Raw genomic sequence first — 15,960 nt, 5'->3', positions numbered from 1 at the left:
CATTCCTTAGGAGGCACAGTGGCTCAGGACTGCCCTACCCCAAGGACTCAGGCTGTGCAGCCCGACTGGTTGAGATCAGCCCTTCTGGCTCTCACGGATGAAACCAACTAGGAAAAGAGCCTCTCCTAAGCTGGGGAACGTGGTGGCTTTTCCTAGTCTTCAAAGGAACAGCACTCTGAGGGAGAGGAGCTGCTGACGTGTGGTAGCAAAATCTCCTCTGCTGAAGAGAAACATTTCGTTGTAAGCGGGTTCCATCAGCCTTGCCACCTTTTCTCAGCTGGCTATACTGGAGGGCAGTCTGTTGGCAGACTCCCCTGAGGCCCTGCTTCCCAGGCTGTGATACACACACGCCGCCTGCTTCAGCGCAATGGGACAGCTTAAGGTAAGGTAAAAACCTCCTCTGCTGAAGAGAAACATTTCGTTGTAAGCGGGTTCCATCAGCCTTGCCACCTTTTCTCAGCGGCATTACTGGAGGGCAGTCTGTTGGCAGACTACCCTGAGGCCCTGCTTCCCAGGCTGTGATAGACACACGCCGCCTGCTTCAGCGCAAAGTGACAGCTTATGGTAAGTTAAAAACCCTGTGTTGGCAAGTGCCTTCCTATACCTCGCACAAGCACAAGCATATTCGCCATTGTTCAACGTCTTTCCCCCAAGCTTCACACGTTTGTTCCCATCTAGACTCCGAAGGCCGAGTTGACCTAGCTAGGAATCAAAGTTCAGGAAAGGAACTCAGGGTGCTGGTGACTGCAGGTTGTTTCACCAGGCAGCCCAAATAGAGTACATCCGTACACAATGTAGTAAAGGCCTCACCCTTCAAGCCCACGTCAATTTCATAGAGAAAACACTAGGCCTCGGTGTGCTTTCCTGTGGCAAGAAAACTTTGCTTGCATTCCTTAGGAGGCACAGTGGCTCAGGACTGCCCTACCCCAAGGACTCAGGCTGTGCAGCCCGACTGGTCGAGATCAGCCCTTCTGGCTCTCACGGATGAAACCAACTAGGAAAAGAGCCTCTCCTAAGCTGGGGAACGTGGTGGCTTTTCCTAGTCTTCAAAGGAACAGCACTCTGAGGGAGAGGAGCTGCTGACGTGTGGTAGCAAAATCTCCTCTGCTGAAGAGAAACATTTCGTTGTAAGCGGGTTCCATCAGCCTTGCCACCTTTTCTCAGCTGGCATTACTGGAGGGCAGTCTGTTGGCAGACTCCCCTGAGGCCCTGCTTCCCAGGCTGTGATACACACACGCCGCCTGCTTCAGCGCAATGGGACAGCTTAAGGTAAGGTAAAAACCTCCTCTGCTAATGAGAAACATTTCGTTGTAAGCGGGTTCCATCAGCCTTGCCACCTTTTCTCAGCTGGCATTACTGGAGGGCAGTCTGTTGGCAGACTACCCTGAGGCCCTGCTTCCCAGGCTGTGATAGACACACGCCGCCTGCTTCAGCGCAAAGTGACAGCTTATGGTAAGTTAAAAACCCTGTGTTGGCAAGTGCCTTCCTATACCTCGCACAAGCACAAGCATATTGGCCATTGTTCAAAGGCTTTCCCCCAAGCTTCACACGTTTGTTCCCATCTAGCCTCCGGAGGCCGAGTTGACCTAGCTAGGAATCAAAGTTCAGCAAAGGTACTCAGGGTGCTGGTGACCGCAGGTTGTTTCACCAGGCAGCCCAAATCGATTACATCCATACACAATAGAGTAAAGGCCTCACCCTTCAAGCCGACGTCAATTTCATAGAGAAAACACCAGGCCTCGGTGTGCTTTCCTGTGGCAAGGAAACTTTGCTTGCATTCCTTAGGAGGCACAGTGGCTCAGGACTGCCCTACCCCAAGGACTCAGGCTGTGCAGTCCGACTGGTTGAGATCAGCCCTTCTGGCTCTCACGGATGAAACCAACTAGGAAAAGAGCCTCTCCTAAGCTGGGGAACGTGGTGGCTTTTCCTAGTCTTCAAAGGAACAGCACTCTGAGGGAGAGGAGCTGCTGACGTGTGGTAGCAAAATCTCCTCTGCTGAAGAGAAACATTTCGTTGTAAGCGGGTTCCATCAGCCTTGCCACCTTTTCTCAGCTGGCATTACTGGAGGGCAGTCTGTTGGCAGACTCCCCCGAGGCCCTGCTTCCCAGGCTGTGATACACACACGCCGCCTGCTTCAGCGCAAAGGGACAGCTTAAGGTAAGGTAAAAACCCTGTGTTGGCAAGTGCCTGCCTAACCCTCGCACAAGCAAAAGCATATTGGCCATTGGTCAAAGGCTTTCCCCACAAGCTTCACACGTTTGCTCCCATGTAGCCTCCGAAGGCCGAGTTGACCTAGCTAGGAATCAAAGTTCAGGAAAGGAACTCAGGGTCCTGGTGACTGCAGGTTGTTTCACCAGGCAGCCCAAATCGAGTACATCCGTACACAATGTAGTAAAGGCCTCACCCTTCAAGCCCTCGTCAATTTATAGAGAAAACACCAGGCCTCGGTGTGCTTTCCTGTGGCAAGAAAACTTTGCTTGCATTCCTTAGGAGGCACAGTGGCTCAGGACTGCCCTACCCCAAGGACTCAGGCTGTGCAGCCCGACTGGTTGAGATCAGCCCTTCTGGCTCTCACGGATGAAACCAACTAGGAAAAGAGCCTCTCCTAAGCTGGGGAACGTGGTGGCTTTTCCTAGTCTTCAAAGGAACAGCACTCTGAGGGAGAGGAGCTGCTGACATGTGGTAGCAAAATCTCCTCTGCTGAAGAGAAACATTTCGTTGTAAGCGGGTTCCATCAGCCTTGCCACCTTTTCTCAGCTGGCATTACTGGAGGGCAGTCTGTTGGCAGACTCCCCTGAGGCCCTGCTTCCCAGGCTGTGATACACACACGCCGCCTGCTTCAGCGCAATGGGACAGCTTAAGGTAAGGTAAAAACCTCCTCTGCTGAAGAGAAACATTTCGTTGTAAGCGGGTTCCATCAGCCTTGCCACCTTTTCTCAGCTGGCATTACTGGAGGGCAGTCTGTTGGCAGACTCCCCTGAGGCCCTGCTTCCCAGGCTGTGATACACACACGCCGCCTGCTTCAGCGCAAAGGGACAGCTTAAGGTAAGGTAAAAACCCTGTGTTGGCAAGTGCCTGCCTAACCCTCGCACAAGCAAAAGCATATTGGCCATTGGTCAAAGGCTTTCCCCACAAGCTTCACACGTTTGCTCCCATGTAGCCTCCGAAGGCCGAGTTGACCTAGCTAGGAATCAAAGTTCAGGAAAGGAACTCAGGGTGCTGGTGACTGCAGGTTGTTTCACCAGGCAGCCCAAATCGAGTACATCCGTACACAATGTAGTAAAGGCCTCACCCTTCAAGCCCACGTCAATTTCATAGAGAAAACACCAGGCCTCGGTGTGCTTTCCTGTGGCAAGAAAACTTTGCTTGCATTCCTTAGGAGGCACAGTGGCTCAGGACTGCCCTACCCCAAGGACTCAGGCTGTGCAGCCCGACTGGTTGAGATCAGCCCTTCTGGCTCTCACGGATGAAACCAACTAGGAAAAGAGCCTCTCCTAAGCTGGGGAACGTGGTGGCTTTTCCTAGTCTTCAAAGGAACAGCACTCTGAGGGAGAGGAGCTGCTGACGTGTGGTAGCAAAATCTCCTCTGCTGAAGAGAAATATTTCGTTGTAAGCGGGTTCCATCAGCCTTGCCACCTTTTCTCAGCTGGCTATACTGGAGGGCATTCTGTTGGCAGACTCCCCTGAGGCCCTGCTTCCCAGGCTGTGATACACACACGCCGCCTGCTTCAGCGCAATGGGACAGCTTAAGGTAAGGTAAAAACCTCCTCTGGTGAAGAGGAACATTTCGTGTAAGCGGGTTCCATCAGCCTTGCCACCTTTTCTCAGCTGGCATTACTGGAGGGCAGTCTGTTGGCGGACTCCCCTGAGGCCCTGCTTCCCAGGCTGTGATACACACACGCCGCCTGCTTCAGCGCAAAGGGACAGCTTAAGGTAAGGTAAAAACCCTGTGTTGGCAAGTGCCTGCCTAACCCTCGCACAAGCAAAAGCATATTGGCCATTGGTCAAAGGCTTTCCCCACAAGCTTCACACGTTTGCTCCCATGTAGCCTCCGAAGGCCGAGTTGACCTAGCTAGGAATCAAAGTTCAGGAAAGGAACTCAGGGTGCTGGTGACTGCAGGTTGTTTCACCAGGCAGCCCAAGTCGAGTACATCCGTACACAATGTAGTAAAGGCCTCACCCTTCAAGCCCTCGTCAATTTCATAGAGAAAACACCAGGCCTCGGTGTGCTTTCCTGTGGCAAGAAAACTTTGCTTGCATTCCTTAGGAGGCACAGTGGCTCAGGACTGCCCTACCCCAAGGACTCAGGCTGTGCAGCCCGACTGGTTGAGATCAGCCCTTCTGGCTCTCACGGATGAAACCAACTAGGAAAAGAGCCTCTCCTAAGCTGGGGAACGTGGTGGCTTTTCCTAGTCTTCAAAGGAACAGCACTCTGACGGAGAGGAGCTGCTGACGTGTGGTAGCAAAATCTCCTCTGCTGAAGAGAAACATTTCGTTGTAAGCGGGTTCCATCAGCCTTGCCACCTTTTCTCAGCTGGCATTACTGGAGGGCAGTCTGTTGGCAGACTCCCCTGAGGCCCTGCTTCCCAGGCTGTGATACACACACGCCGCCTGCTTCAGCTCAATGGGACAGCTTAAGGTAAGGTAAAAACCTCCTCTGCTGAAGAGAAACATTTCGTTGTAAGCGGGTTCCATCAGCCTTGCCACCTTTTCTCAGCTGGCATTACTGGAGGGCAGTCTGTTGGCAGACTACCCTGAGGCCCTGCTTCCCAGGCTGTGATAGACACACGCCGCCTGCTTCAGCGCAAAGTGACAGCTTATGGTAAGTTAAAAACCCTGTGTTGGCAAGTGCCTTCCTATACCTCACACAAGCACAAGCATATTGGCCATTGTTCAAAGGCTTTCCCCCAAGCTTCACACGTTTGTTCCCATCTAGCCTCCGAAGGCCGAGTTGACCTAGCTAGGAATCAAAGTTCAGCAAAGGTACTCAGGGTGCTGGTGACTGCAGGTTGTTTCACCAGGCAGCCCAAATCGATTACATCCATACACAATAGAGTAAAGGCCTCACCCTTCAAGCCCACGTCAATTTCATAGAGAAAACACCAGGCCTCGGTGTGCTTTCCTGTGGCAAGGAAACTTTGCTTGCATTCCTTAGGAGGCACAGTGGCTCAGGACTGCCCTACCCCAAGGACTCAGGCTGTGCAGCCCGACTGGTTGAGATCAGCCCTTCTGGCTCTCACGGATGAAACCAACTAGGAAAAGAGCCTCTCCTAAGCTGGGGAACGTGGTGGCTTTTCCTAGTCTTCAAAGGAACAGCACTCTGAGGGAGAGGAGCTGCTGACGTGTGGTAGCAAAATCTCCTCTGCTGAAGAGAAACATTTCGTTGTAAGCGGGTTCCCTCAGCCTTGCCACCTTTTCTCAGCTGGCTATACTGGAGGGCAGTCTGTTGGCAGACTCCCCTGAGGCCCTGCTTCCCAGGCTGTGATACACACACGCCGCCTGCTTCAGCGCAATGGGACAGCTTAAGGTAAGGTAAAAACCTCCTCTGGTGAAGAGAAAAATTTCGTGTAAGCGGGTTCCATCAGCCTTGCCACCTTTTCTCAGCTGGCATTACTGGAGGGCAGTCTGTTGGCGGACTCCCCTGAGGCCCTGCTTCCCAGGCTGTGATACACACACGCCCCCTGCTTCAGCGCAAAGGGACAGCTTAAGGTAAGGTAAAAACCCTGTGTTGGCAAGTGCCTGCCTAACCCTCGCACAAGCACAAGCATATTGGCCATTGTTCAAAGGCTTTCCCCCAAGCTTCACACGTTTGTTCCCATCTAGCCTCCGAAGGCCGAGTTGACCTAGCTAGGAATCAAAGTTCAGCAAAGGTACTCAGGGTGCTGGTGACCGCAGGTTGTTTCACCAGGCAGCCCAAATCGATTACATCCATACACAATAGAGTAAAGGCCTCACCCTTCAAGCCCACGTCAATTTCATAGAGAAAACACCAGGCCTCGGTGTGCTTTCCTGTGGCAAGGAAACTTTGCTTGCATTCCTTAGGAGGCACAGTGGCTCAGGACTGCCCTACCCCAAGGACTCAGGCTGTGCAGTCCGACTGGTTGAGATCAGCCCTTCTGGCTCTCACGGATGAAACCAACTAGGAAAAGAGCCTCTCCTAAGCTGGGGAACGTGGTGGCTTTTCCTAGTCTTCAAAGGAACAGCACTCTGAGGGAGAGGAGCTGCTGACGTGTGGTAGCAAAATCTCCTCTGCTGAAGAGAAACATTTCGTTGTAAGCGGGTTCCATCAGCCTTGCCACCTTTTCTCAGCTGGCATTACTGGAGGGCAGTCTGTTGGCAGACTCCCCCGAGGCCCTGCTTCCCAGGCTGTGATACACACACGCCGCCTGCTTCAGCGCAAAGGGACAGCTTAAGGTAAGGTAAAAACCCTGTGTTGGCAAGTGCCTGCCTAACCCTCGCACAAGCAAAAGCATATTGGCCATTGGTCAAAGGCTTTCCCCACAAGCTTCACACGTTTGCTCCCATGTAGCCTCCGAAGGCCGAGTTGACCTAGCTAGGAATCAAAGTTCAGGAAAGGAACTCAGGGTCCTGGTGACTGCAGGTTGTTTCACCAGGCAGCCCAAATCGAGTACAGCCGTAAACAATGTAGTAAAGGCCTCACCCTTCAAGCCCACGTCAATTTCATAGAGAAAACACCAGGCCTCGGTGTGCTTTCCTGTGGCAAGAAAACTTTGCTTGCATTCCTTAGGAGGCACAGTGGCTCAGGACTGCCCTACCCCAAGGACTCAGGCTGTGCAGCCCGACTGGTTGAGATCAGCCCTTCTGGCTCTCACGGATGAAACCAACTAGGAAAAGAGCCTCTCCTAAGCTGGGGAACGTGGTGGCTTTTCCTAGTCTTCAAAGGAACAGCACTCTGAGGGAGAGGAGCTGCTGACGTGTGGTAGCAAAATCTCCTCTGCTGAAGAGAAACATTTCGTTGTAAGCGGGTTCCCTCAGCCTTGCCACCTTTTCTCAGCTGGCTATACTGGAGGGCAGTCTGTTGGCAGACTCCCCTGAGGCCCTGCTTCCCAGGCTGTGATACACACACGCCGCCTGCTTCAGCGCAATGGGACAGCTTAAGGTAAGGTAAAAACCTCCTCTGGTGAAGAGAAAAATTTCGTGTAAGCGGGTTCCATCAGCCTTGCCACCTTTTCTCAGCTGGCATTACTGGAGGGCAGTCTGTTGGCGGACTCCCCTGAGGCCCTGCTTCCCAGGCTGTGATACACACACGCCGCCTGCTTCAGCGCAAAGGGACAGCTTAAGGTAAGGTAAAAACCCTGTGTTGGCAAGTGCCTGCCTAACCCTCGCACAAGCACAAGCATATTGGCCATTGTTCAAAGGCTTTCCCCCAAGCTTCACACGTTTGTTCCCATCTAGCCTCCGAAGGCCGAGTTGACCTAGCTAGGAATCAAAGTTCAGCAAAGGTACTCAGGGTGCTGGTGACCGCAGGTTGTTTCACCAGGCAGCCCAAATCGATTACATCCATACACAATAGAGTAAAGGCCTCACCCTTCAAGCCCACGTCAATTTCATAGAGAAAACACCAGGCCTCGGTGTGCTTTCCTGTGGCAAGGAAACTTTGCTTGCATTCCTTAGGAGGCACAGTGGCTCAGGACTGCCCTACCCCAAGGACTCAGGCTGTGCAGTCCGACTGGTTGAGATCAGCCCTTCTGGCTCTCACGGATGAAACCAACTAGGAAAAGAGCCTCTCCTAAGCTGGGGAACGTGGTGGCTTTTCCTAGTCTTCAAAGGAACAGCACTCTGAGGGAGAGGAGCTGCTGACGTGTGGTAGCAAAATCTCCTCTGCTGAAGAGAAACATTTCGTTGTAAGCGGGTTCCATCAGCCTTGCCACCTTTTCTCAGCTGGCATTACTGGAGGGCAGTCTGTTGGCAGACTCCCCCGAGGCCCTGCTTCCCAGGCTGTGATACACACACGCCGCCTGCTTCAGCGCAAAGGGACAGCTTAAGGTAAGGTAAAAACCCTGTGTTGGCAAGTGCCTGCCTAACCCTCGCACAAGCAAAAGCATATTGGCCATTGGTCAAAGGCTTTCCCCACAAGCTTCACACGTTTGCTCCCATGTAGCCTCCGAAGGCCGAGTTGACCTAGCTAGGAATCAAAGTTCAGGAAAGGAACTCAGGGTCCTGGTGACTGCAGGTTGTTTCACCAGGCAGCCCAAATCGAGTACAGCCGTAAACAATGTAGTAAAGGCCTCACCCTTCAAGCCCACGTCAATTTCATAGAGAAAACACCAGGCCTCGGTGTGCTTTCCTGTGGCAAGAAAACTTTGCTTGCATTCCTTAGGAGGCACAGTGGCTCAGGACTGCCCTACCCCAAGGACTCAGGCTGTGCAGCCCGACTGGTTGAGATCAGCCCTTCTGGCTCTCACGGATGAAACCAACTAGGAAAAGAGCCTCTCCTAAGCTGGGGAACGTGGTGGCTTTTCCTAGTCTTCAAAGGAACAGCACTCTGAGGGAGAGGAGCTGCTGACGTGTGGTAGCAAAATCTCCTCTGCTGAAGAGAAACATTTCGTTGTAAGCGGGTTCCATCAGCCTTGCCACCTTTTCTCAGCTGGCTATACTGGAGGGCAGTCTGTTGGCAGACTCCCCTGAGGCCCTGCTTCCCAGGCTGTGATACACACACGCCGCCTGCTTCAGCGCAATGGGACAGCTTAAGGTAAGGTAAAAACCTCCTCTGCTGAAGAGAAACATTTCGTTGTAAGCGGGTTCCATCAGCCTTGCCACCTTTTCTCAGCGGCATTACTGGAGGGCAGTCTGTTGGCAGACTACGCTGAGGCCCTGCTTCCCAGGCTGTGATAGACACACGCCGCCTGCTTCAGCGCAAAGTGACAGCTTATGGTAAGTTAAAAACCCTGTGTTGGCAAGTGCCTTCCTATACCTCGCACAAGCACAAGCATATTGGCCATTGTTCAAAGGCTTTCCCCCAAGCTTCACACGTTTGTTCCCATCTAGCCTCCGAAGGCCGAGTTGACCTAGCTAGGAATCAAAGTTCAGGAAAGGAACTCAGGGTGCTGGTGACTGCAGGTTGTTTCACCAGGCAGCCCAAATCGATTACATCCATACACAATAGAGTAAAGGCCTCACCCTTCAAGCCCACGTCAATTTCATAGAGAAAACACCAGGCCTCGGTGTGCTTTCCTGTGGCAAGGTAACTTTGCTTGCATTCCTTAGGAGGCACAGTGGCTCAGGACTGCCCTACCCCAAGGACTCAGGCTGTGCAGCCCGACTGGTTGAGATCAGCCCTTCTGGCTCTCACGGATGAAACCAACTAGGAAAAGAGCCTCTCCTAAGCTGGGGAACGTGGTGGCTTTTCCTAGTCTTCAAAGGAACAGCACTCTGAGGGAGAGGAGCTGCTGACGTGTGGTAGCAAAATCTCCTCTGCTGAAGAGAAACATTTCGTTGTAAGCGGGTTCCCTCAGCCTTGCCACCTTTTCTCAGCTGGCTATACTGGAGGGCAGTCTGTTGGCAGACTCCCCTGAGGCCCTGCTTCCCAGGCTGTGATACACACACGCCGCCTGCTTCAGCGCAATGGGACAGCTTAAGGTAAGGTAAAAACCTCCTCTGGTGAAGAGAAAAATTTCGTGTAAGCGGGTTCCATCAGCCTTGCCACCTTTTCTCAGCTGGCATTACTGGAGGGCAGTCTGTTGGCGGACTCCCCTGAGGCCCTGCTTCCCAGGCTGTGATACACACACGCCGCCTGCTTCAGCGCAAAGGGACAGCTTAAGGTAAGGTAAAAACCCTGTGTTGGCAAGTGCCTGCCTAACCCTCGCACAAGCACAAGCATATTGGCCATTGTTCAAAGGCTTTCCCCCAAGCTTCACACGTTTGTTCCCATCTAGCCTCCGAAGGCCGAGTTGACCTAGCTAGGAATCAAAGTTCAGCAAAGGTACTCAGGGTGCTGGTGACCGCAGGTTGTTTCACCAGGCAGCCCAAATCGATTACATCCATACACAATAGAGTAAAGGCCTCACCCTTCAAGCCCACGTCAATTTCATAGAGAAAACACCAGGCCTCGGTGTGCTTTCCTGTGGCAAGGAAACTTTGCTTGCATTCCTTAGGAGGCACAGTGGCTCAGGACTGCCCTACCCCAAGGACTCAGGCTGTGCAGTCCGACTGGTTGAGATCAGCCCTTCTGGCTCTCACGGATGAAACCAACTAGGAAAAGAGCCTCTCCTAAGCTGGGGAACGTGGTGGCTTTTCCTAGTCTTCAAAGGAACAGCACTCTGAGGGAGAGGAGCTGCTGACGTGTGGTAGCAAAATCTCCTCTGCTGAAGAGAAACATTTCGTTGTAAGCGGGTTCCATCAGCCTTGCCACCTTTTCTCAGCTGGCATTACTGGAGGGCAGTCTGTTGGCAGACTCCTCCGAGGCCCTGCTTCCCAGGCTGTGATACACACACGCCGCCTGCTTCAGCGCAAAGGGACAGCTTAAGGTAAGGTAAAAACCCTGTGTTGGCAAGTGCCTGCCTAACCCTCGCACAAGCAAAAGCATATTGGCCATTGGTCAAAGGCTTTCCCCACAAGCTTCACACGTTTGCTCCCATGTAGCCTCCGAAGGCCGAGTTGACCTAGCTAGGAATCAAAGTTCAGGAAAGGAACTCAGGGTCCTGGTGACTGCAGGTTTTTTCACCAGGCAGCCCAAATCGAGTACAGCCGTAAACAATGTAGTAAAGGCCTCACCCTTCAAGCCCACGTCAATTTCATAGAGAAAACACCAGGCCTCGGTGTGCTTTCCTGTGGCAAGAAAACTTTGCTTGCATTCCTTAGGAGGCACAGTGGCTCAGGACTGCCCTACCCCAAGGACTCAGGCTGTGCAGCCCGACTGGTTGAGATCAGCCCTTCTGGCTCTCACGGATGAAACCAACTAGGAAAAGAGCCTCTCCTAAGCTGGGGAACGTGGTGGCTTTTCCTAGTCTTCAAAGGAACAGCACTCTGAGGGAGAGGAGCTGCTGACGTGTGGTAGCAAAATCTCCTCTGCTGAAGAGAAACATTTCGTTGTAAGCGGGTTCCATCAGCCTTGCCACCTTTTCTCAGCTGGCTATACTGGAGGGCAGTCTGTTGGCAGACTCCCCTGAGGCCCTGCTTCCCAGGCTGTGATACACACACGCCGCCTGCTTCAGCGCAATGGGACAGCTTAAGGTAAGGTAAAAACCTCCTCTGCTGAAGAGAAACATTTCGTTGTAAGCGGGTTCCATCAGCCTTGCCACCTTTTCTCAGCGGCATTACTGGAGGGCAGTCTGTTGGCAGACTACGCTGAGGCCCTGCTTCCCAGGCTGTGATAGACACACGCCGCCTACTTCAGCGCAAAGTGACAGCTTATGGTAAGTTAAAAACCCTGTGTTGGCAAGTGCCTTCCTATACCTCGCACAAGCACAAGCATATTGGCCATTGTTCAACGTCTTTCCCCCAAGCTTCACACGTTTGTTCCCATCTAGCCTCCGAAGGCCGAGTTGACCTAGCTAGGAATCAAAGTTCAGGAAAGGAACTCAGGGTGCTGGTGACTGCAGGTTGTTTCACCAGGCAGCCCAAATCGAGTACATCCGTACACAATGTAGTAAAGGCCTCACCCTTCAAGCCCACGTCAATTTCATAGAGAAAACACCAGGCCTCGGTGTGCTTTCCTGTGGCAAGAAAACTTTGCTTGCATTCCTTAGGAGGCACAGTGGCTCAGGACTGCCCTACCCCAAGGACTCAGGCTGTGCAGCCCGACTGGTTGAGATCAGCCCTTCTGGCTCTCACGGATGAAACCAACTAGGAAAAGAGCCTCTCCTAAGCTGGGGAACGTGGTGGCTTTTCCTAGTCTTCAAAGGAACAGCACTCTGAGGGAGAGGAGCTGCTGACGTGTGGTAGCAAAATCTCCTCTGCTGAAGAGAAACATTTCGTTGTAAGCGGGTTCCATCAGCCTTGCCACCTTTTCTCAGCTGGCTATACTGGAGGGCAGTCTGTTGGCAGACTACCCTGAGGCCCTGCTTCCCAGGCTGTGATAGACACACGCCGCCTGCTTCAGCGCAAAGGGACAGCTTAAGGTAAGGTAAAAACCTCCTCTGCTGAAGAGAAACATTTCGTTGTAAGCGGGTTCCATCAGCCTTGCCACCTTTTCTCAGCTGGCATTACTGGAGGGCAGTCTGTTGGCAGACTACCCTGAGGCCCTGCTTCCCAGGCTGTGATAGACACACGCCGCCTGCTTCAGCGCAAAGGGACAGCTTAAGGTAAGGTAAAAACCCTGTGTTGGCAAGTGCCTGCCTAACCCTCGCACAAGCAAAAGCATATTGGCCATTGGTCAAAGGCTTTCCCCACAAGCTTCACACGTTTGCTCCCATGTAGCCTCCGAAGGCCGAGTTGACCTAGCTAGGAATCAAAGTTCAGGAAAGGAACTCAGGGTCCTGGTGACTGCAGGTTGTTTCACCAGGCAGCCCAAATCGAGTACATCCGTACACAATGCAGTAAAGGCCTCACCCTTCAAGCCCTCGTCAATTTCATAGAGAAAACACCAGGCCTCGGTGTGCTTTCCTGTGGCAAGAAAACTTTGCTTGCATTCCTTAGGAGGCACAGTGGCTCAGGACTGCCCTACCCCAAGGACTCAGGCTGTGCAGCCCGACTGGTTGAGATCAGCCCTTCTGGCTCTCACGGATGAAACCAACTAGGAAAAGAGCCTCTCCTAAGCTGGGGAACGTGGTGGTTTTTCCTAGTCTTCAAAGGAACAGAACTGAGGGAGAGGAGCTGCTGACGTGTGGTAGCAAAATCTCCTCTGCTGAAGAGAAACATTTCGTTGTAAGCGGGTTCCATCAGCCTTGCCACCTTTTCTCAGCTGGCATTACTGGAGGGCAGTCTGTTGGCAGACTCCCCTGAGGCCCTGCTTCCCAGGCTGTGATACACACACGCCGCCTGCTTCAGCGCAATGGGACAGCTTAAGGTAAGGTAAAAACCTCCTCTGCTGAAGAGAAACATTTCGTTGTAAGCGGGTTCCATCAGCCTTGCCACCTTTTCTCAGCTGGCATTACTGGAGGGCAGTCTGTTGGCAGACTCCCCTGAGGCCCTGCTTCCCAGGCTGTGATACACACACGCCGCCTGCTTCAGCGCAAAGGGACAGCTTAAGGTAAGGTAAAAACCCTGTGTTGGCAAGTGCCTGCCTAACCCTCGCACAAGCAAAAGCATATTGGCCATTGGTCAAAGGCTTTCCCCACAAGCTTCACACGTTTGCTCCCATGTAGCCTCCGAAGGCCGAGTTGACCTAGCTAGGAATCAAAGTTCAGGAAAGGAACTCAGGGTGCTGGTGACTGCAGGTTGTTTCACCAGGCAGCCCAAATCGAGTACATCCGTACACAATGTAGTAAAGGCCTCACCCTTCAAGCCCACGTCAATTTCATAGAGAAAACACCAGGCCTCGGTGTGCTTTCCTGTGGCAAGAAAACTTTGCTTGCATTCCTTAGGAGGCACAGTGGCTCAGGACTGCCCTACCCCAAGGACTCAGGCTGTGCAGCCCGACTGGTTGAGATCAGCCCTTCTGGCTCTCACGGATGAAACCAACTAGGAAAAGAGCCTCTCCTAAGCTGGGGAACGTGGTGGCTTTTCCTAGTCTTCAAAGGAACAGCACTCTGAGGGAGAGGAGCTGCTGACGTGTGGTAGCAAAATCTCCTCTGCTGAAGAGAAATATTTCGTTGTAAGCGGGTTCCATCAGCCTTGCCACCTTTTCTCAGCTGGCTATACTGGAGGGCATTCTGTTGGCAGACTCCCCTGAGGCCCTGCTTCCCAGGCTGTGATACACACACGCCGCCTGCTTCAGCGCAATGGGACAGCTTAAGGTAAGGTAAAAACCTCCTCTGGTGAAGAGGAACATTTCGTGTAAGCGGGTTCCATCAGCCTTGCCACCTTTTCTCAGCTGGCATTACTAGAGGGCAGTCTGTTGGCGGACTCCCCTGAGGCCCTGCTTCCCAGGCTGTGATACACACACGCCGCCTGCTTCAGCGCAAAGGGACAGCTTAAGGTAAGGTAAAAACCCTGTGTTGGCAAGTGCCTGCCTAACCCTCGCACAAGCAAAAGCATATTGGCCATTGGTCAAAGGCTTTCCCCACAAGCTTCACACGTTTGCTCCCATGTAGCCTCCGAAGGCCGAGTTGACCTAGCTAGGAATCAAAGTTCAGGAAAGGAACTCAGGGTGCTGGTGACTGCAGGTTGTTTCACCAGGCAGCCCAAGTCGAGTACATCCGTACACAATGTAGTAAAGGCCTCACCCTTCAAGCCCTCGTCAATTTCATAGAGAAAACACCAGGCCTCGGTGTGCTTTCCTGTGGCAAGAAAACTTTGCTTGCATTCCTTAGGAGGCACAGTGGCTCAGGACTGCCCTACCCCAAGGACTCAGGCTGTGCAGCCCGACTGGTTGAGATCAGCCCTTCTGGCTCTCACGGATGAAACCAACTAGGAAAAGAGCCTCTCCTAAGCTGGGGAACGTGGTGGCTTTTCCTAGTCTTCAAAGGAACAGCACTCTGAGGGAGAGGAGCTGCTGACGTGTGGTAGCAAAATCTCCTCTGCTGAAGAGAAACATTTCGTTGTAAGCGGGTTCCATCAGCCTTGCCACCTTTTCTCAGCTGGCATTACTGGAGGGCAGTCTGTTGGCAGACTCCCCTGAGGCCCTGCTTCCCAGGCTGTGATACACACACGCCGCCTGCTTCAGCGCAATGGGACAGCTTAAGGTAAGGTAAAAACCTCCTCTGCTGAAGAGAAACATTTCGTTGTAAGCGGGTTCCATCAGCCTTGCCACCTTTTCTCAGCTGGCATTACTGGAGGGCAGTCTGTTGGCAGACTACCCTGAGGCCCTGCTTCCCAGGCTGTGATAGACACACGCCGCCTGCTTCAGCGCAAAGTGACAGCTTATGGTAAGTTAAAAACCCTGTGTTGGCAAGTGCCTTCCTATACCTCACACAAGCACAAGCATATTGGCCATTGTTCAAAGGCTTTCCCCCAAGCTTCACACGTTTGTTCCCATCTAGCCTCCGAAGGCCGAGTTGACCTAGCTAGGAATCAAAGTTCAGCAAAGGTACTCAGGGTGCTGGTGACCGCAGGTTGTTTCACCAGGCAGCCCAAATCGATTACATCCATACACAATAGAGTAAAGGCCTCACCCTTCAAGCCCACGTCAATTTCATAGAGAAAACACCAGGCCTCGGTGTGCTTTCCTGTGGCAAGGAAACTTTGCTTGCATTCCTTAGGAGGCACAGTGGCTCAGGACTGCCCTACCCCAAGGACTCAGGCTGTGCAGCCCGACTGGTTGAGATCAGCCCTTCTGGCTCTCACGGATGAAACCAACTAGGAAAAGAGCCTCTCCTAAGCTGGGGAACGTGGTGGCTTTTCCTAGTCTTCAAAGGAACAGCACTCTGAGGGAGAGGAGCTGCTGACGTGTGGTAGCAAAATCTCCTCTGCTGAAGAGAAACATTTCGTTGTAAGCGGGTTCCCTCAGCCTTGCCACCTTTTCTCAGCTGGCTATACTGGAGGGCAGTCTGTTGGCAGACTCCCCTGAGGCCCTGCTTCCCAGGCTGTGATACACACACGCCGCCTGCTTCAGCGCAATGGGACAGCTTAAGGTAAGGTAAAAACCTCCTCTGGTGAAGAGAAAAATTTCGTGTAAGCGGGTTCCATCAGCCTTGCCACCTTTTCTCAGCTGGCATTACTGGAGGGCAGTCTGTTGGCGGACTCCCCTGAGGCCCTGCTTCCCAGGCTGTGATACACACACGCCCCCTGCTTCAGCGCAAAGGGACAGCTTAAGGTAAGGTAAAAACCCTGTGTTGGCAAGTGCCTGCCTAACCCTCGCACAAGCACAAGCATATTGGCCATTGTTCAAAGGCTTTCCCCCAAGCTTCACACGTTTGTTCCCATCTAGCCTCCGAAGGCCGAGTTGACCTAGCTAGGAAT

The sequence above is a fragment of the Eubalaena glacialis genome, chromosome 15, assembly GCF_028564815.1.
Source record: "Eubalaena glacialis isolate mEubGla1 chromosome 15, mEubGla1.1.hap2.+ XY, whole genome shotgun sequence".
NCBI classification, from domain to species: Eukaryota; Metazoa; Chordata; class Mammalia; order Artiodactyla; family Balaenidae; genus Eubalaena; species Eubalaena glacialis.
Note: the sequence above shows the minus strand (reverse complement) of the source record.